Genomic DNA, 21,798 nt, shown 5'->3' on the forward strand with positions numbered 1-21,798 from the left:
TGTCGGCTTCCCTTAATTCTCACAGATCGAGGAGTACCAGACGCTGGCGGGGTCTGCCCTAAGTGTTTGAATTCGGGGTCTACACTACGATCTCCTAGTGTAAACATGCCCTCAGCTTAACGCTGGAATAAATTGCCTAGGGTGGTTGTGGAATCTCCATCATTGGAGATATTTAACAGCAGGTTAGATAAACATCTCTCAGGGATGATCCATTCTAGACGGTGCTTGGTCCTGCCGTGAGGGCAGGGGACTGGACTTGATGACCTCTCAAGGTCCCTTCGGGTATGTCTACACTACCACCCTAGTTCGAACTAGGGTGGTAATGTAGGCAACCGGAGTTGCAAATGAAGCCCGGGATTTGAATTTCCCGGGCTTCATTTGTATCTTGCCGGGCGCCGCCATTTTTAAATGTCCGCTAGTGCGGACTCCGTGCCGCACGGCTACACGTGGCACTGACTAGGTAGTTCGGATTAGGCTTCCTATTCTGAACTACCGTTACTCCTCGTTTATTGAATAAAGGCCTCATCAGATGGAAGTGTGATAGGTTTACAGTGTGTAACAGTAGATCACTGATCCACATCTCGAGCCTTGGGAATAAAGGCCATGGGTTTTCAAGTTGTTGAAACTCACATTTAAAAAAAAAAAAGACGCGTGTGTGTGGTCATTCTTAATAATCTAGGAATCCCTAATGAATGTATGAAGTAAATGTTGGTGGGTTCTTATCCTGTCCCTGTGCTATATAATTTCTCTGTGGCATCTGGTAGCTGTGCCTGAATGATTAAAACTGAGAACTTTCTGTAAAAGCCAGTTCACTGTTTGGAGTTTAATTTTTTCATCACTTGGAACTGTCAATTTCACTTCTTGGTTCTGGTGCATGAGACTGTCTTATTGGGCTGCATGATTGCTAGTGGAGAGCAACCTGTGGCCTGCTGGGGTTCCACCTGCGGCTGGCGCACCTCTCTTTGCCCATGTCTCTCGCGCACTGGAGCCCCGCACTGCCTACTCCTCCCCTTCCCTTCCAGCACTTTCAGAGCATTGCACCATGAATTTGCTGATGTGTGCTCCGTCCCTGCTCCTCCACCACCCTCCTAGCGCTTGAACCGCCGCAAACAGCTGATTCATGGTGTTCCAGCTCTTGGAGGGAGGGGGAGTAGCAGGCACAGAGTGTGAATCGGCAGATTCATGGCACTCCGGTAGTTTTGGGAGAGAGGTGGGGGAAGTAGGAAGTGTGGATCTCCAGTACCTCAGTGCGAAAGGTGCATGGGAGAGGGGGACAGACAGGGTCCACGTGCCCCAGCTGGAACTCCAGCAGGGCACAGCTTGCCCCCCACTGCGCTAAATCCCCCTCCTCATTAAACACAAATGATTTGCTATTGCCTTTATGCATTCGCCTGTCTACTGAGGATGTGGTTCTACTCCCCAGGAATTACACGAACTGTGTTTTCAGCACAGGGATTCCTCTTGCTCCTGCACGTAGTTTCATTTCTCTGTCCTGTTTTGAGAGGCTGCAGGGTGGGATGCAGCCACAATGAGTTTCCAGATTCCTATCAGTGTGAGTTAGGAGGGAGTGTTTTTAATAGTGATGATAAAAACAATGATTCCCAGTTGGAGGTTAGTCAGTGGTACAATTATCGGAGCTGTGAAATAGTGCCGGGATAGTTTTTCCATTCTGAGCTAAGACTTAAAAAAAAAAAAAAAAACCTTTATTTGAGACGTTTGAAATTTTTTCCTGCAAGCTTGTAGAACACTAATGAGACATGTACTGTTGAGCGATGAAGTTGATCCAATTTGATTATTGCTCTTACAGTGTTCTTTCAGGCTAGTAAACTTAATTTGGCTTCCAGAAGAGGGATTTAGTTGCAGTTTAACTAAATCCCAGCACTATAAGCAGGCAATCTGAAGTTGTGTTTTTTATTCTGTCTGTAGTGTTATGGTCTCACATCATACAGTACATCTCTTTCTGAACATGCATGTGCAGAGACACCTAAAATATGTTGAATAGCTTCATAGTGATACCATTGTCCCTATCAACTTAAACCGGGTCAATTTAAACAAGCCTATTGGACGTCGTTTCAAGTACTTTATCTGCTTCTGAATCCCATTGCCAGTTTTTTTGTGGTTTCACTTTTCCTCTTAAAAATTCTTTTCATCTTCTCTGCTCTGTGGGTTTCTCCCTCTACATAGAAGATACTGACTGATCCCACAGGGAGAACAATGAAATTGACTATACACAGAGTTCTGTTTTCTCAGTTTGCTTACTCTGTGCATTTCACATTTTTTTTTTATTTAATCTTTCAGTTAGTCATTCTACTGGTTACTTGGAATAACAGCAGGGACAATGTTTTCCAGACCTATGCTTTTTTAGAAGATAGTAATTTGCCTCAAAAAAACTCAAAGTACACGGTAATACTCTTAACGCCCTGCATTGGGATTGGGGTCCCATGAGTTCTGCAGGACCAACTGCTATAATAGCGGGAGTAGGTAAAATGTACTTTGGGAGGGAGCGGGATTGGGTGGAGACAAAAAGCTGACTGTGATAATTTGTGGGAAAACATTAAATCTCTCGTCAGTAAGTCATAAATAAAATTTCAGCAATATAAAGCAAGTTTTTCTTTTTTTAAAAGTCAAGGTTTTAATACACGTTGAATTTCCTAGTCCGGCACCCTCGGGATCTGACTGGTCCCGAACCAGGGAATTTGCCAGATCTGGGGAGGTCAGTGTTGGCACCTTTGTTGCCACCCAGGTCCCAGCCCCTGGCCATGGGGCTCTGCTTCCAGCCCCTGAGTGTACCCCATCTCTGCCGCCCCCTCTCCCTTCCTGAGTGTGAACGCTGCAAATCAGCTGTTTGTGGCTCTTCAGAAGTTCTGGGAAGGTGGGGGAGGAGTTGCTAAGTGCAGCATTGTCAGTGCATGAGGAGTGGGAGGCCATGGGGGGAGTTTGGCACCAGTTTTTCCCAGGGAGTGCCCCAGCCTGGGAGCACCCATAGGCTCCCTGACAATGACAGACCAAGGACATTGCTGGCTGAGGGAATCCCAGATTATAGATGTTCCTCCTAATAAAAGCGAGGGATAGAAAAGGGTGATGTCTGTTACAACAGGAGTTGAAGGGTTTTTTTTACATGGTTTAGGAAAGACTGTTTTATTATTTTAGTGGTAAAAATTGTGTGTGTGTGTGTGTGTGTGTGTGTGTGTGTGTGTGTGTGTGTGTGTGTGTGTGTAAAAACCCAACTTTTTTGTTTAAGTAGATGGAGGAATCTCTCTCTCTTGCAGGATTTGCAGGGTCTGGGTTTTTGCAGGTGGGAGCAGGATAAACACACAAAAAACAAGGCAGGAGCTGGAGGAAGTGTGTATTGCAAATTAGGGAAGTAAGGGAGTAGTTGACTACCCGATAAGCATGTGCTTGGACTCCCCTCGGACAGGGGCTGCTGCTGCAAATAGATAGAGGACAGGCAGCACCGCAGAGCCGGTGCTGGGGGGAGGAACTGGCTTTTAAACCGGCTTGTACTGGCTCCTGCTTTCTGCCTCTTCTCCCCGCTGCCTCTGATACAGAGGCAGCAAGGGCGGGGGGGGGGGGGGGCGAATGTGAGTAATCGACTAGATTACTCATTCCCGTCCCTAGTGCTTACTGTCACACACTAGAAAAATCCTTTAATGACATTTGGATATTACTTTTTCAGCCTTTATTTTTGGCTTTCCAGAGAACTGATGACATTGCAATTCATGCTGTTTATCTTGTTAGTGCTAGTAGTTGGAACAGGTAGAATTTTAATCATCTAGTACAGGTTGAACCTTTCTAGTCGGGCCCTCAGGATCTGACAGGTGCCAAACCAGAGAATTTGCTGGACCACAGGAGGTCAATGTTGTAGCGAGTAGGGATGGAAAAAGTCAGTTAAAAAGGTAACCATGCAACTGCTGCGAATCTTAGCTCTTACCCCGTTACACGCGCCGCGGGCTCTGCAGTATGAAGCTTAAATAAACTTTATACTGCAGAGCCCACAGCGAAGCCTCCCGGAGAGTAGGGCTGCCAGCCCAACTCCCGGGAAGGGGGCTTCCCTGCGGAAGGGAAGTCTCCACCCCGGGAGCGGAGTCAGCAGCTGGGCCCGCCATGGAGAGGGAGCTGTTCCAGGCCATGAACTGGTTAAACTTTGACATCCCTAGTAGCGAATGGGTCTCTCTTTTGCTGACGAGAATAAACAGAACAACGACTGCAATCCTGCTTAGCAATGGAGGACTGTACTCAGTGCTTTTGTGACGATACAGCCCGGAACGGCGTACTGTCACCTATTTTCCCAGCCCACAGAAAAGGAACGGGATTTCCCCCACATGTACCAGCACCTGTTTTCCTGGTGCGGCTCAGCTCCTGACGGAAGCCGGCTCGGGACGCGTGGCGGGTTTTTTTCCCACTCCCAGCGTGGTGCTCTGGCTCTTAAAGGGGCCGTGACTGCATTTCGGCCCCCAGCATGTTGGGTTTTTTTTTTTTTTTTTGCTCCAGAAGTTTGCCCCTGAATACTGGCACCTTTTTTCTTACAAAAAAAGCACTGACTGTACTGATAGACCCTATATAAGCCTATGCATAGCCCAGGCTTATCAGCTCTCCTCAGAACAAAGTGTAAGTGTTGTCACACACTTGTACTGTATTGGCACAAGGAAAGAAGTGTATAAAGCATAAAAACCATGCTTAGCTTAGCAGCATTACCAGCACTTCCACTGCTTACTGGGCTCTTAGAAGATATTTAGGGGTAATTTAGAACTAAATAAACAGCACCGAACACTGAGAACCAGAGCTGGTGGTTGTAAATGAGCTTTATGGGACTGTGGGAAACTTGGCCACACCCATGATAAGTGCCCATCTGGCTAACTAAAATCATGCCAGACCACAGATGTTGCCAGACCAGGGAGTGCCAGACTATAGAGGTTCAACCTGTAGTTGCTAGTCCTAAACTTATGGTTGTGACCTAGCGCTAAGTTTTTGTGGCTCCTGATTGTTTTTAAGAGCCATGAAGTTTGTGGGTCTTGAAATTTATTGTTTCAAAGGGCTGTTGTAAAATCGGAGCCAGTAATATAAGAGGATACTGCACTGAACTTTGGTCTTTGCTGAAGTTGTGTTGTTGACTTGCCCCCCAAAAAGGCTTATATACGGTTGAACTTGTATGCAAAGGACATCCAGTGTGATTTGTCCTTTGAAAGATTTATGGAGCAACTGACGTAATTTACCGAGGCACAGCTTTTAACTGAGGTTATCATATGCCTCCGTTCTTATCCACCATGCTAAATCTTTTAAGATGAATTTAAACTTGTGGGCTCATATTAGGGATGTAAAAGCATGCCTACTCAGTAACCGGTTAACTGGCGGGGGGCATAGCCTCCCTCCCCTCTCACTGCAGCCCCTCTGTCCACAGCACAGCAGAACCCCAGCTGTAGCGTGGCATGGTGGGACTCTGGCCAGCCAGAGCAGCCCCTCCTCCCACAGCATGGCAGGACCCCGGACAGCTGGAACAGCCCCTCTGCCCATGGAGGTCTGGAGGAGCGATCCCTCTGGACCTCGGTTAACTGGTTAAAATTCTGTTGTTTAACCGGTTAACTTCTAAAGGGGTATTTACATCCCCCTAGTGATTTTGAATGCCTGTTGCTTTGCCTTGTCTTTGACTATGTGGACAGCGTCTGTGTTTGCACCTGGTAGGTTCTGGGGAATCTGAGGATTGGTGGCATCTTCTGTATAAACCTGCTGTCCCCTGGACCACACATCTGCATAGGGTTTGATGCTGTGCCTCTCCTTCGCCCTGCAAGGACCTGTGAAGCTGGGTGCATGCAGCCTGCCTCTACTTTGATGGCTCTGTGTGTAACTTTGTGATGAGGGCCTGTGCTGGTGGGGTTGCTATGGTACGTTTAGTGCAGCTGGGGATCCCATCCATGTGATAACACTACTGGAAGGGCCAAGCCCTGTGTTCTCTGCTTTGACACCTCACTCAGCTGTGCTCTTTTCCTGCATGTGCTCTGACTTCATAAGCTGGGCCCACAAAATTTGTAGGCATCCTCAGTCCATGTCTAATGGTACTTAGCAAATGTGGCGCCACATGGAAATCACAGGGCCTGTTCATGTGAGGTTGTGAGTGCCCCCAGCACCGTGGAGTGTTGAGTAGGGATGTTAAAATGTGCTTATTTTGGTAAACACTTACATGGGGGGGGTTGCTCCATGGGAGTTGGTGATACAGAGGTAACAGCGTGGGAAGAGGCACTTAAAAGCCAACTCCTCGCGCATATCTGCTCCCTCCTGCCCCAGAGGCAGCAGCGTGGAGTGCTTGCAGGGGGCCTACTTAAAATCCAACTCCCCATGAGCACCGGCTTCTGCCTTTCTTCCACGCGCATGCCTCCCTCTCTGCTGCCTCTGATACAGAGGCAGCGGGGGGAGGAGGAGGGAGGCTGCATGTAATTGTGGTGATTAACTGATGAGTTTACATGTTTACATTAACACATCCCTAGTGTTGAGTCCTTAATGAGTGGGGTATGTCTGCCTTCAGTTTGCAATATGTCTAATTGGAAATCGGTTCAATTCTCGTATGTATGCTCTGACTGTAAAGCTACACCAGCACTGTATGACTAAGAGACTGGGGCATTCTAGTTTTTGTAGACCCTGCTAAAACTAAACAGTTAATAGATAAGATGGAGGTCCATTCAGCATTGAGGCCACGTCTACACTGACAAGCTTACAGCGGCGTGGCTGTACCGATACAGCTGTGCCGTTGTAGGATGGCTCAGGTAGCTGCGTTATGTCTATGGGTGAGAACTCTCATCAACATCATAAAAATAATTCAAGTTTTATTCTGAGTGGCGGTAGATTTGTTGGCTGGAGAGCGTCTCCCACCGACATAGTGCTGCGTACACAAGAGCTTATGCCATAAAAACTTGGATGTTCAGCGGGATTTTTTCCCACTGGGGAGCACTGTTACAAGTGCTAGTGTAAAAGGGGCCCGAGTTTCTCATGGCATTGCTGGTGGGGATGGAGGTGTGTGTGATGGGGAGAAAAGGGACGGTTATGGTAGCTTGGATACCATCATTGTGAAATACAATAATTCTGCATTTCCTGGTTTCTAAAACAAAGTTTTCTTTGTCTTTAAACTCCATCATTCTTTAGTTAATTCTCTTTTTCTCACTTCTGATTGTTTTCCCACAGGAAAACCTGGCTCTCATCTACTTCTGCAGTACCGTTTGTATGCATACATATGTGCACGTGTGTGTATTCCATGTGAAAAAAGTTTTAAAAAAATGCTGTTCTCCAGGCTTCATTAAAATGGGACAGTTGGGAAATACACGAGCCAAGACTTCCACAGCCGTGTTATTCTAGTGGGTACTTTCTAAGCTTTATAGCATATGTTTTACAACATATAAAAATAAAGTATCACACTACACCTTGAACCAGTTTAGACAGGAGTGGAAAATACTGTACTGAATGGAGAAGAGCGGCTGCGTTGATATTTCTGATGCAGGTTTTTTGGGGGTGGGTGGCTTTTTTTTTTTTTTTTGGACTGTGACCATAACATTTCACTAACATTTTTGCCTTTTAATTTCCGTTTTTAAAAATTAAATACTAGCTAAAAGAAGGAAATTGAATCTCTAGCTTTCTGTTTTGCAAAACTTCTCAGATCCTTGCTGTTGGGATATTCTGCTTGCAAAGCTAAGTGGCTGGTTGTTACTTGACCAAAGCTTTAAAAGCCAAATAAATTACTTAAACTACTCTGAGGACTTCAGTTTTTACAGTTAATTAGCCAATGCAACAAGATGAACACTGCAATGCAGACTGATAGTTTTCTCTTATGGATACACAGTCGTGAATTTGCAGATGTCTGTAACTTAAGACAAGTTTGCTTTCAAATCTATCAAAGTATAAAGAGGTGGAGAATTACTTACTTACCAAATTTGAAGTTTTGGAGGTCAGCTGCTTTGAGAGAGCCTTGCAAAATGAAAAAAAAAAGATACCTTTCATAATTTAAATCCTTCAAACTTTTGTTTAGAACAGACTCCAAAAATGGCAAATTCCAGTACAGCATTGTTTGAGAAAGTTGTTAGCATGTGAAAATGGGGAGGGAAATAATAATGGAAAGTCTGTGCAATTTGAATTAAAGCAGTACTGTAACTGTTAGCACAAGTACTGTAAAAGTTTTGTCTGACCATTGCAGACTTGTTGGTATTTTGTAATCTGGTATCCATGTTGATGTATCCAAGGTTTACAGCTGGCAAATCTGGTCTGTAGGAAACCCATGGGAAAATCTGGATTCTTGGCTATGATGGGCAGTGTAATCTGATCTCTCCGTGTTGGGATGGTTGAATGAGTCCATGTCAATGAAAAGATGTACGGTATTCTCCTTTTGCCAGAACAAATGGTGTTAAACAGAGGTGCGTTACTGCCTCGTTGTTAATTGGATGCTTCTTCACATCAATGCGAGATGCAACAATTCCTGATATTCCCAGTAGGTTACATAAGAGTCCAATCATAGTCTATATGCAACAGCAAAGGGGTCAGAAGGATTTGTTCTTCTTTGAGTAGTGTCCCTAAGGGCACTCCATTTCCTTTGGTAGGAGATTGTCCAGGAGCAGTGTCCATTGGGCCTATGCATGCCTTCATAGAGCCTCAGGCTGGCCCACTGAGGATATACAGGGCTGTGCGGGCGAACCACATTCAGTGCCTTTGCTAACACCGTAGCCTGAGAGGGAGCTCTAGAGAGTCTGGCTCCTGCATGTTTTGCAGTTCTGCACTTAGTTTAGTGTTTCTCTTTGTTGTTCCTATTGGATTTAGTGAGATAGCAGCGAGGGTTTGGATGATTTCCTCTCCCTTTTTCACCCTTTTTCTGGGGGAGCTTATTTGGCCTGGCTGATCATGCCGGGTTCTGCAGGGTACTTGGAGTAGATGCAGCTCAGCACAGTGGAGCTGGAGAATTTGCCTAGCAATACCCAGAGGGCTGGCGTGCACACCTTGTGGACTGCCCTCCCCGGCTATCTGAAGCAGCAGTGTGCCGATGAATGACCCCTCCATCCCCAAACCCCAGTTGTGTCTTGTCACCCCTGGCTGGAGACCAAGCTCTGTGTTGTTTTCAACCTCACAGTCCCCCACTCAGTGACTTTTTTTTCCTAGTTGTACGTAGTTGATTCATCGCTCTAGTGCAGTGTTAGACTTGGGAGTTTTCATTTAAGGGTTCGTTTATAACACCCTTTGTCAGGGTTTAAATATTGTCTGGGGGGGTGGGGGAGATGTCTCAATAACGATCTCCATGTGCTGTGATTGCCATGTCTTGGCAAAGCCCGTGTTAAGCAATGGGATTCAATTTGCAGATCGAATCCCGAAACAGACTCGTGGGATAAGGCATCTTTGTCTGACGCAACTTTGGTTTAATCAGGCCACACGGCATTTTTGGCACCGAGGCCCTTCTCAGATCATGGGTCGCCCTGGGGGACGGGGGGGTCTGAAAGTTCTGCTGCGTCATGTCCTGGATTTGGCACCTCTCCGAAGAGAGAGAGTTGTTTCCTGTTGAGGAAAAGGTCTGGCTGGGGTGGCGCAAGGCCCCAGGGGGACTTATCTCCTCTCGGGAGGCACGTGGTTCAGCATATGGTGAATGCTGGTGTGCAGGGTGACAAGACCTGCTCCTAGCACCATGCAGGGAGGACAGAGGCTCCATACCATTCACTCCAGTTCTGGCCCCAGCGCGTTCATTGAGTCTGGTACCAACTAGGCTGATGCTGGCACCTGCTGCTTCCATGTCGGTGGCATATCAGGCAGCAGTGGACTTCCTCTGCCTTTCTGTCCTGACCTCTCCCTTGGTCCAAGACTTGGCCAGGGCTGCATCCTTTTATAACCCCATTGGCTGGGTGGGCTACTGAGCCCTGTGGTCTGTTGGCCCTAATGTTTCCTTTCCCCACTCCAGGGAGATAGGGCCAGTACTGGACTTGACACAAGGAGTTTCTTCATACACCTGTGGCCGGCTCTACCCATATTGCTGTGGCAGCAGTCAGCAAGTTGGATCAGCTACTCATAGCCTTAGGACTTGCTGCAATGCTCTCCCCAAAGCCTGGGACTCCTTGGCATCTAAATCAGAATTTTATTCCTCCTCGTCTCCTTTGCCATGGTGAGGACTGTTTATGAAATGTCCTGGAAACCAGGATGGGTGCTTGTCTTGTGGTTGGGACGGGGGTCACCAATGCCCTATCCATCCTGAGTGGAATTCCCTCTGTACAGGCAGGAATATAGAGAGAGCCATGGGTATTCTTCCACCTTTGTCTTCATTCCAGCTCATCACATCAGGAGCATCTTTGCTATGAATTGAGCCCGGAAGACCAATGACCCATCCTACCAGAGGATGTATTCCAGAGACTTATAAGGCAGCAGACTTTTCCACCCCTGCAACAAGCCTGCTCCAGGAATTTTGCCACTGGTGTATGTAACGTGATTCCTTTAACAATTTTACTCTCAACCTTTTCTTTCTTTCTTTCTTTCTTTCTTTCTTTCTTTCTTTCTTTCTTTCTTTCTTTCTTTCTTTCTTTCTTTCTTTCTTTCTTTCTTTCTTTCTTTCTTTCTTTCTTTCTTTCTTTCTTTCTTTCTTTCTTTCTTTCTTTCTTTCTTTCTTTCTTTCTTTCTTTCTTTCTTTCTTTCTTTCTTTCTTTCTTTCTTTCTTTCTTTCTTTCTTTCTTTCTTTCATTTATTACTAAACCTTTCCAATTTAGTTTCTAAAAAGATCAGCCCAGCCTGCTCTTTTGGGTCAGATCGGAGGTATAAAGTGACCTGGGACTGTGTTTGGATTGGTGAGATTGGTTTGCAAAACTCTCATCTGTGTAAGGAGGGGTGCGGGTTGTGGCACAGGAGAAGCTGGAGTGTCTTAGGGGATTGCCAGTGTAACTTCTTGCTGGTCAGAATGGTGGACAGAAGTGCTCTTTGTGACTGGTTTGGTGCCTTTATAGTGGAGGGTCCCTAGTTTTGGGCTGTGAGTAGCCCTGACTCTTAGTACATTTGCCCTGGTGTGACCCTTTCGGCGGTGGGGCAGGCTTCTGAGTGACTTTTACAACTATAATCTCTTCTCTAGAGGCAGGAGATTGGCCAGGAGATGTAGCGTGCATGCCCAAAGGCAAAAACATAGGCATGTAGGGAGCTTTTCACTGCAAGAGTTTGGTACCTACAAGCTTTGGGTGCCAGTGGGGCCTGATTCTGAAATGTAGAGCTGGTTAGGCATCCTTGTTACATATCGCTGAATAGTTAACCGTTACTGTCCACCTTCTACTATGTTGCCGAGATGGGTTTTTTATCAGTGTGATGTCAGTTTCAACTTCCAGATGGGACGTTTTTGGTCACTCATTTTGTGTGGTTGTGAGATAAAATAACCTACTACGCTGTATTGGTGTACCTAGAGGCAGGGGAGCTGAAGATGTAGTTTTAGATTAATACGTTTTGTTACGCACATGGATAAGCGTACACCAAATTGGCTAACAGAAATTGCCACGAGCAAGGGAAATCTGTTTTTTAAAGATATTCAGAGACCACCCATGTGATGCTATATAGAATAGGGGTGACCATTTTCGACACTATTGATGCTGCTGTTGCAGAATTGCAGTGAATCTTGCAAGATATACCGTGCAAGATATCAGGTGGAGAGTTATTTGCTCAATACGATAAAGCTTCTCTAGGTGTGTGCACCATGAGTTATAAATGTGTGTGATGTGTCTGTATCTCAAACCTGTTCTGTATTTCTGGGTGACCTCTCCAGACAGACTGGCATCACTACTATTCTAGCCTGTTTGATGGCCCACCAATGGAAGTCAGCTGCAGAATGACCTGCTTGAGAGATGTTAGGGGCTACACTTAAGAATCAGCAAGACATGTAGGGACATGCCAGAGCACAAGGGACTTCAAGGGACTTCCATGCCCATGTGTTTGAGACAATGGATGTGCAAGCCTCGTGGCAAAGGACACAAAATAGCAGCTGTATCATCTCCATTTGGTCTTCAGTCCTGCTCCTCACCTCTGGAGTAACTTCTCTACAAACTGAAGCTTTGGACAAAGCATCGATGGACCCATCCTAGCTTTGGATGTCTTCCAGAAGACTTCACAAGCCCTTCACCAGTGCTGCTAAGACCCTGATCTATGGACTTTGAAAGCCATATGTATAGACCCAATTGCTATTACCATTTGACATCTCTCTTCTCATTCTTTTCTTCTATAATAAACCTTTGGTCTTAGATATTTATGGAGTGGCTGGCAGTGTGATATTTTGGGTCAGATACAAATTGGTCTGGTACTGTGGCTAGCCTTCGGGGGCCAGAAGAACATTTTCTGCAGTGAATAGGGTTCTCACTAATTTTGCGCTTTACTGGACCTTTTTGCTGGTTGAGAGCCACTGCAAGAGTTTGGTTACCTACAAGGTTTGGGAGCCACTGGGGCCTGATTCTGAAATGTAGGTGCCTGAAGTGCTATGGTTAGGCACCCTTGTTACATATCGCTGAATTCCTTTATCGCAGTAAAGAGGGCTGTGTGATTTTCTTTTGTTCCACTTTTTGGTAACTAGTGGGGGAATCAGGAGCAGTTTGTGACTGGTTGGTGAATCGTTTGTATTAAGTTGAGTTTGGGGGGGACTTGACTCTCCTTTTTGCAGCCTGCCCTGACCGTGTCATTTTCAGTGTGGGCTACGCTAGGTACCTTGGGTCACAGGCAACTCTACAGGTTGGACCTCCCTGGTCTGGCACCTTCAGGTCCTGACTGGTCCTGAACAAGGGGATTTGCCAGACCAGAGGAGGTCCCTCCCCTCATGGCTTATTCTGCCCTGCTGCCCCTGGACTAGGGCTCCAGCCTGGCCCTGCTGCTGCCTGGCTCCAGCCCCTGCCCCCCTACGGCCTGCGCTCCCCGGGCTGGAGCTCCCTTGCCAGGGATGGAGTTCCCTGCCTGCCACGGGAGCTGCACGGCTGGGGACGGAGCCAGAGCTTTATGGCCACTGCCTGCTACCACCTGGCCACTGAGGCCAGAATTCCCTGCCACAACACCCTCCCCCCAACATAGGGCTCCCTAGTGAGTTGCTGGTCCCCCCACTGTGCTCCTGCCTCACCATCAGGCCTCTCTGTTCCTGGGCTCTCTGGTCCAGGAACATCTAATAAAGTGATAAGGAATAGCCAGCATGGGTTTGTGAAGAACAAGTCATGCCAAACTAATCTGATAGCTTTCTTTGATAGGATAACGAGCCTTGTGGATAAGGGAGAAGCGGTGGATGTCATATACCTAGACTTTAGTAAGGCATTTGATACAGTCTCGCATGATATTCTTATTGATAAACTAGGCAAATATAACTTAGATAGGGCCACGATAAGGTGGGTGCATAATTGGTTGGATAACCGTAGTCAGAGAGTTATTGTAAACGGTTCTAAATCCTGCTGGAAAGGGATAACAAGTGGAGTTCCTCAAGGGTCTGTTTTGGGACCCGTACTGTTCAATATCTTCATCAATGATGTAGATATTGGGATAGAGAGTACGCTTATTAAGTTTGCGGATGATACCAAACTGGGTGGGGTTGCGACTTCTTTGGAGGATAGGGACATAATTCAAAATGACCTTAGCAAGTTAGAGAAATGGTCAGAGGTAAACAGGATGAGGTTTAATAAAGAGAAATGCAAAGTGCTCCACTTAGGAAAGAACAATCAATTCCATACATACAAGATGGGAAGCGACTGTCTAGGAAGGAGCATGGCGGAAAGGGATCTAGGGGTCATAGTGGACCACAAGTTGAATATGAGTCAACAGTGTGATGCTGTTGCAAAAAAAGCAAATATGATTCTAGGTTGTATCAACAGGTGTGTTGTAAGCAAAACTCGTGAAGTCATTCTGCCGCTCTACTCTGCACTAGTTAGGCCTCAGCTGGAGTACTGTGTCCAGTTCTGGGCGCCACATTTCAAGAAAGATGTGGAGAAATTGGAAAGGGTACAGAGAAGAGCGACAAGAATGATTAAAGGTTTAGAGAACATGACCTATGAAGCCAGACTTCATGAACTGGGCTTGTCTAGTTTGGAAAAAAGAAGATTAAGGGGGGACATGATAGCGGTTTTCAAATATCTAAAAGGGTGTCACAAGGAGGAAGGAGAAAATTTGTTCCTCTTGGTTTCTGAGGACAGGACAAGGAGTAATAGGCTTAAAGTGCAGCAGGGGAGGTTTAGATTGGACATTAGGAAAAATTCCTAATGGTCAGGGTGGTCAAATATTGGAATAAATTGCCAAGGGAGGTGGTGGAATCTCCCTCTCTGGAGATATTTAAGAACAGGTTAGATAGACATCTGTCAGGGATGGTGTAGACGGAGCTTGGTCCTGCCTTGAGGGTGGGGGGCTGGACTCGATGACCTCTTGAGGTCCCTTCCAGTCCTATTATTCTATGATTCTATGATTCTATCCATGGTCCTGCCAGACCACACATGTTGCTGGACCAGAGAATCCTGGTTTAGGGAGGTACAACTTATACTGAATTTACTAGGATGAGCCAAATTAGTCTCTTCAGTCACAAATGCTCTTTAAACCTGAAAGCCAGCAATGCGTGGTTATGAAATGACTATTGTAATCAATCATGTCACTGATTTATAGGAAAAAGCTGCTTAGAATTAATGTTGCTGTGCTAAGGAGAGAGCTGTTTAAAACACAAAACCAACCAAAAAATTCCAGCCCCACCACTGAGTCTGAGGTCTATTAGGTTGGCGATCCAGAGTGGTCACAAAGAAAACCCCCCACCCCATTCACCACCTAAAAAATCATGCAGACTGGCTGGATTGAGAGCTTGTTGGCTTTGTCCTGCAACTGAAACTTGCCTTCGCTTCCAGCATCTTTTGTATGTAACCCAGCAAATCTTCTAAAGGAAAAGCCAAAGGTAGCTTTATAGTGAGAGCATGAAGTCTGGAGAACTCATAGAGAACATGTCTACTTGTAGAGCAAGTTCTGTTGCTCCATAGTAGGGAAGGCGGGGTCTCTTTCAGCCCCTTGTCCACAAAAGCAGCAGCAGCTCAGATGAAAGGCTAATTTAGAAATTTCCACAGCATCACAAATCGTGGGCTTTACATGTCATAAAATTCAGATGTCTCTCATAAGTCATAGCCTTGAACACTAAGCCTGTACCCAGTAACCCCGAGCACACAGCAGCTCTGAAGCAACGAAGTAGATTTGCCCAGCAGGGCTGGGCAAAATACGGCCCCCGGGCCGGATCTGGCCCGCCAGGCCCCAGGATCTGTCCCGGGGACCACCCAGACGGAACCCACAGGCCCATCCTCAGCTCCTATTGGCTGTAAATAATTGGCCAATAAGAACTGACGCCAGCCAATAGGAGCGGAGAGATTGGCCTGAGTGACTGGGGCAGCCCAAATTGAGAGCCACATGGAGGGAGCAGCCTGTATTTTCAAGCGGGTTGGGGCTGCAGCAGGCAGGGAGCCCAGCCTGCCTTGGGGGTGCTGCAGGGCTGCTGGCCAGGAGACACTTAGGTAAGCACCTCCCAGCCAGAGCCTGCCGCTGGCACCCCAAGCCCTCCTGCACCCCATCTCCCTCCCCCAGATCACCATCCAAACCCCCTACCCCAGGTGACAGCTCCCTCCCACACTCTGTACGTCCTCCTACACCCACCCCCAAGCCAGAATCCTCTCCTGTACCCACACCCCATCCCTGATCCTACACCCCAATCCCCTGACCCGGGTCACAACCCCCTCCTCCACCCAAACTCCCTCTCAGACCCCACGCTGTCTCCTGCACCCCAGTCCCTTTCCCCATGGGCCCTTCTGCACCCAACCTCCAGCCTAGACCCTGCACCCCCTCCACAGAAAAGTGTGGTGCTTGACCACTTACCAAAATCTTGGAGTGGCCCCCCCTACCAAAAATTATTGCCCACCCCTGTTATACAGGCTGGAGAAGACCATGTCACTAACCCTCACCACCACTGCTTGAAAGGTACATTTCCCATGGAGGTCAATGGGGCTGGGCTATGTGTAAAGCTACTGAGAAATGTCTATGTCAGTACCATGATGGCAATGCCTATATTATGTAAATAATACCTAAGGGTATGTCTACACTACAAAGTTAGTTCGAACTAACGGAGGTTAGTTCGAACTTACTTTCATAGGCGCTACACTAGCGCTCCGTTAGTTCGAACTTAATTCGAACTAACGGAGCGCTTAGTTCGAACTAGGTAATCCTCATTCCACGAGGATTAAGCCTAGTTCAAACTTACTAGTTCGAATTAAGGGCTGTGTAGACCCTTAATTCGAACTAGTGGGAGGCTAGCCCTCCCCAGGTTTCCCTGGTGGCCACTCTGGCCAACACCAGTGAAACTCGTCTGCCCCCCTCCCGGCCCCGGACCTCTTAAAGGGACACGGGCTGGCTACGGTGCCCGTGCCAGGTGCAAGCCTGCCAGCACCCAGCCAGCAGACCCTGCACCTGGCACGGATCGAGCCACCCACCCGATGCCCCCTAGCCCTCCCCCTCTTCCCGGGACCAGGCTGGCGGCTCCCGGGAGCTTGCCTGGGACCGCAAGAGGCGGGCACCCGCCTGGGCTAGTGCGGACATCGTGGCCCTCGTCCACGATCTCCGCACTAGGCACAGGAAAGTGGCCAGCTAGGGCAGGAGAGCTGCCAGCCTGGCCACCCAGGAGCAGGTGTGCATGAAAATCAAGGTGGTCCACTGAGACCCCCGACCCTGAGCCCTGAGCTTACAATGGCCGTACTGGGTCAGACCAAAGGTCCATCTAGCCCAGTAGCCTGTCTGCTGACAGCGGCCAACCCTAGGGACCCTGGAGGGGATGGACCGAAGACAGTGACCAAGCCATTTGTCTCATGCCATCCCTCTCCAGCCTTCCACAAACCTTGGGCAGGGACACCACTCCTACCCTCTGGCTAATAGCACTCCATGGACCCAACCTCCATGACTTGATCTCACGTCCCTTTAAACTCTGTTCTAGTTCTAGCCTTCACAGCCTCCTGCAGCAAGGAGTTCCACAGGTTGACTTTTTGCTTTGTGAAGAACAACTTTCTGTTACTAGTTTGAAGCCTGCTACCCATTCCTTTCCTTTGGTGTCCCCTAGCCCTTCTTTATGGGAACTAATGAAGAACTTTTCTGTATGCACCCTCTCCACCCCACTCCTGCTTTTAGAGACCTCTATCCTGTCCTCCCTCCGTCTCCTCTTTTCTAAGCTGAAAAGTGCCAGTCTCTTTAGCCTCTCTTCATATGGGACCTGTTCCCAACCCCTGATCATTGTAGTTGCCCTCCCCTCTCCCAGCCTCTCTCTTCCCCTCTCCCACCTCCTTTTCCCAGTCTCCCCCAGTTTTGTTCAATAAAGACAGATTCCATTTTTGAACACAATTGTCCTTTATTTTGTACATCAAGAAAAGGGGCTAGGGAAGGGTAAGTGGAAGGAGGTGAGGGAGGAATGGGGTACGAGCCCCCGATGGGGAGGACTGGGCTGGCTCTGCGGGCTTCTGGGGGTGGAAGCTCTCCTGCAGCCCCCCAATTGCTCCCTCTCCCCAGATGGCAGCCTGCGGCAAGTGCAGCCAGGCTGATGGCCAAGTGGTGTGATGTGCCCAGTGTGGGTAGTTCGGGCACTCCAAGCCAGGACTGCTTTGCAAGCGGGGCACCCCTGAGAACTGTCTGTCCGGGGTGGGGGTCGGGACCCTTTAAGCACAGCCCTCGGCTAGCCTGAGACAGCATCTCCACGCTCTAAGTCCTCATCTGATGCCCTGCCGGCACTGCTTCTGGCCATCCTTAAGCCTGGTTCAGGGTCCACTTAATGTGGACATGCTAGTTCGAATTAGCAAAACGCTAATTCGAACTAGTTTTTAGTTCTAGATGCGTTAGTTCGAATTAGATTAGTTCGAATTAACTAATTCGAACTAAGTTAGTTCGAATTAGCGCTGTAGTGTAGAGGTACCCAAAGAGTAATTGCCAAATGAGACCACTTCCCAACCTGCTTACAAAGGGCCTGATCGAATTTAAACTTTAAGCTAGGATTGGGCCCAAAGCAGTTGGTTGACATTACCCAAGAAGATCCAGTTAACATTGAGTCACCCTTCAAAAATATAAAGGACCAGTCAGTAAAAGCACCATTGCCTGGTAGAGGTGATCTTTGAAGAATATTGGAGAGCCCGTCAATTTGAATTGACTTCTTCTGATAGCAGCACTTTCTCTCACTGGACGTGGGGTCTTTAGCACTGGTTTCACTTTGTGTGTCAGTATAACTCAGAAAGGCATTGTCTCACGGGGCAAGGGAAAGGGACTGAGGTTTAGGGCTTCCCATAGGCCAGATTTACTTTGCTGGTGGATTTTATGGACCCCCTTAGGTTCCGGGGTGGGGACAAAAATGAGGGTTGCCCGTGAGTGGGATAGGGATGGAGTGCAGGATCTGGGAGGGAGGTGGGGTACAGACGGGGGAGAGGTTGTGAGGGCTGTGTATGATGTGGGGTGCAGAAGCAGGCTGGGAGTAGGGTGTCTGACCGGGCGAGGGAGCAGGAGCAAGGGATGGTGCAGGGTGTGGCCAGGAGGGAGGGTGCAAGAGCAACAGTGGATGCAGGAGCAGGGTGGTGTGGGTAGGATGCCTTGCCAAGGGGGAGGGTGCAGGAGCAGACTGGGGTTAGGGTGACTAGCAGGAGGGAGGGTGCAGGAGGGGACTTGGGGTAGGGGTTGGACCTCCCTGGTCCGGTACCCTTGGGACCTGACTGGTCCCAGATGAGGGATTTTTCCAGACCCAGGGAGGTCATTTCCAGCTGGTTCCCTGCACCCCCGCCTGTCGCAAATTACTTTCTTTTGCCTGCTCTCAACAGGCACCACCTCTTGCTACTCCTATTGGCTGGATTCCTGAGCAGCAGGGAAGGCCTCCAGGAAGTGTCCCTGCTCTTGCTATTCCCCCAGCCGAGGGAAGGGGAGGGGTAACAGCAGCGTGCAGCCACTTCTAGCTGTATTTGAAGCTTTGGGGCTTTCCGGGAGAATTCAGTGCTTCATGGGGACACTGGGACAAGAGATTAAAAATCAGGACTGTCCTAGAAAATCCGGGATGGTTAGATGGTCAGTGTAGACATACCCCTTAGAGCATTATATATCAGTCTGAAGTGTCTGTGTCATGTTTCTATGGACCCCTTCATTCAGCCTCTCCATGGGCCAGCTTTCCAAGTTACAGGCCCATGCCTGCTTTTCTCTCAGGTTGGAATGTGCACTTGCCCCGTTCCTAGATTGCCTCTCCAGATCACAGCTTCCCTGCTTGTGTGTCTTGAGCCGGTCCAGCTGGGCTTTGGCCACAGGTATAGACTCCCTCCAAGTGCTGTGATTAGTGTTAGAATCCAGGCAGGACAGCTTGTTCAGTTTAGTGTATTTATTTATCCATAGGAATTCATCACTCAGAGGAGAGGGTCAATACAACAAAAGGCCTCTGTGATGTTATCTGACCTAAACCATAGTTTTTCCTTTCCAGGTGCCTCTCCCTGCCTCTCTTTCCTCTCCCTCCCTCTCTCCCCGGCCTCCAGCATTGGGGCTGAGTGAGACACACTGCATCCTTGCAGCGTATGCCTGTATCTCAGCCTGCCCCCCAGTGAGTCTCTCCACCGGGTGTTCACAGACAGTTTTGTTCAAAGCTTCTTTGTCTGTCCTGGGAACCTTGGACCTAGTCAGTCCGTTTGATGCATCTCTCTAGGGGTCAGAAGTAGGCTTTCAGCAGCAGATTCAACGGATTGTTCATTAAGCACCAGTAATGGAATTACTCATTGTCTGCCTTCCCGGAGATGTGTAAAAACCATTTGGGATTGAGTAAACTCTGCCCCCAGGCAGTAGGCAACATGAGAGTTTGCACTTCTATACAATTACTGTTAATAAGAACTACAGATTCTCTACCACGTCCTTTATGAAACAATACAGAGAAAATAGCTGTGAGGACTATTAGGACTCCAATCAAACAATGACCTTGTTGGGAAGAAAGAGGCTAGTGGAGGTGGGAATAGCTTTGAAAGGCTAAACACTGAAGGGGAAACATCACCAGATGGTCATAGTGCAGTGGTCTCCAATCTTTTTAAACCCAAGATCACTTTTTAAATCTCAGAACAGGCGAAGATCTACCGCCCCGCCCCTTCCTTGAAGCCCCTCCCCTTCCTTGAAGCCCCGCCCCGCCCTCTCTATTCTCCTGTCCATCACTTGCTACCCCCAGCCCTTACTTACACACTCTGATAAACAGTTTATTTTTAAATTATGCGATACATACAATTAAAACCACATGTTTATAGTTATGAAATAAATGGGCTGTTTTTTATTCATGCTATTTAAATCTAAAATGAAGCATTTATAATTATACATTTTGTGGGGACAGGGGAGAGGGAACAGGGTGTTGGGAGGGCAGAGGACAGGATTCTGCAGCAGGGGACAGAGTGCCAGTGGGGACAGAGTTCGGGGCATGGGGATGGGAGTGGGGACAGAGTTCGGGGAGTGGAGACGGGAGTAGGGACAGAATTCGGGAAGTGGGGACACAAATGGGGACAGAATTCAGGGAGTGGGGACAGCATTCTGTAGCTGGGGACAGGGGAGTGGGGACAGTTCTGTAGCTGGGGACAGAGTTCGGGGAGTGGAGACAGTAATGGGGACAGCATTCTGTAGTTGAGGACAGGGGAGTGGGGACAGGGGAGTGGGGGGCCAGTGGAGGCAGAGAGTCCCCAGCATTCCCCCCCCCTCCCCCCGGAAACCAGCGCGTGCCTGCCCCGGGGCCGACCCCACCCCCAGGGAAGCCCTGCGTGCACGCCTGCCCCGGGGCCAACTCCCCCTCCATGCAGGGAAGCCCCGCGTGCGCTCACCTGCCCCGGGGTCACCCCCCCCCCCATGCAGGAAAGCCTCGCACGCGCGCCTGCCCAGGGTGCCGAGCCCCCCACCCGCGCAGGAAGCCCCGCGCGCGTGCGCGCCCCTGCCCCTGCCCCAGGGCCAATCCCCCCGTGCAGGAAAGCCTTGCACGTGCCTGCCCAGGGGGCGGACCCCCCCACTCGCGCAGGGAAGCCCCACGGGTGCTTTTCCCGGCGTCAACCCCCTCCTCGCGCTGGGAATCCCCGGGGCCAAAACCCCGCGCGCCGGAAGCCGACACTACCTCCGCCTTCTCTCGAGGTAAGTAGTGGGGCTTCTGGGGGGTGGGAGGGAAATGGGGGCGGGGCTGACAGGACACCTCGCGAGCGACTGGTCGAGGCCTCGAGATCGACCAGTAGCTTGCAAGCGACCGGTTGGTGACCACGGTCATAGTGGATATTTGCCAGACTTCATCAAAACACTGTGTGTGTAGAACTTCTTTCCTGCTTGGAGGCCTTCCGGTTGATTGGAGGCCTTCCTGTTCCAGTTAATTCCTGCAACTTTCAATAGGGAAGACTGGGTGCAGGAATAGGGGGTGGCATCAGAAATGGATGAAGATCAGTCTTCATACTGGTCTGTTGTCTTGACACTTTTAGATGGCACGGTTCTCTTGAAGGCAGTCTTTGGAGATCTTGCCATGGGTCTGTTATCTGGGGAGCAGGAGTCTAGCCTAGACACCATGAACTGAAATGAGTTAGAAAAAGTTGGAGTGCGTCACAGCCTGCAACCCCCTCCTCTACTGTTTTTCGTTTGATAGCTGACCATTACTCTGAGGACCTGGGTCTCTAGTGCCTCAGCACATATGGCTTTGAAACCAGTTTTAGGTGGGGTTTTTTTTTTTTTTTTTTTGTAAATTTACAATGTGCGTGCCTGGTCTTTCCCACCCCTCTGCATTGCTCCTCCTTGTGCTGCTGCTTAGCGATGTAATTCCTTAAAAGCTGCACTGTGATCAAT

The 21,798-nt window shown here is 48.7% G+C and overlaps 1 protein-coding gene across 26 annotated transcripts in view; it reads left to right on the top strand.

Annotated features, from left to right (window-relative positions):
- The window catches only part of FBXO34 (F-box protein 34), a 77,770-nt gene that overhangs the window by 35,254 nt on the left and 20,718 nt on the right, over window positions 1–21,798 (top strand). For 4 of the 26 annotated variants that reach the window (XM_075926263.2, XM_075926258.2, XM_006120104.4 and 1 more), the window contains 2 exons: window positions 9,914–10,114; window positions 10,278–10,422. The exons of 15 other annotated variants lie outside the window; for them this stretch is intronic. The gene's annotated coding sequence lies outside the window, so the exon portion shown is untranslated. Of the gene's footprint in view, window positions 1–7,170; window positions 7,312–9,913; window positions 10,115–10,277; window positions 10,423–11,743; window positions 12,220–21,798 lie in introns of those variants that run through there. 7 more of the 26 variants (XM_075926264.2, XM_075926262.2, XM_006120106.4 and 4 more) reach the window with 4 other exon arrangements.

Source organism: Pelodiscus sinensis, chromosome 5 (genome assembly GCF_052426305.1).
Source record: "Pelodiscus sinensis isolate ZL-2025 chromosome 5, ASM5242630v1, whole genome shotgun sequence".
NCBI lineage: Eukaryota > Metazoa > Chordata > Testudines > Trionychidae > Pelodiscus > Pelodiscus sinensis.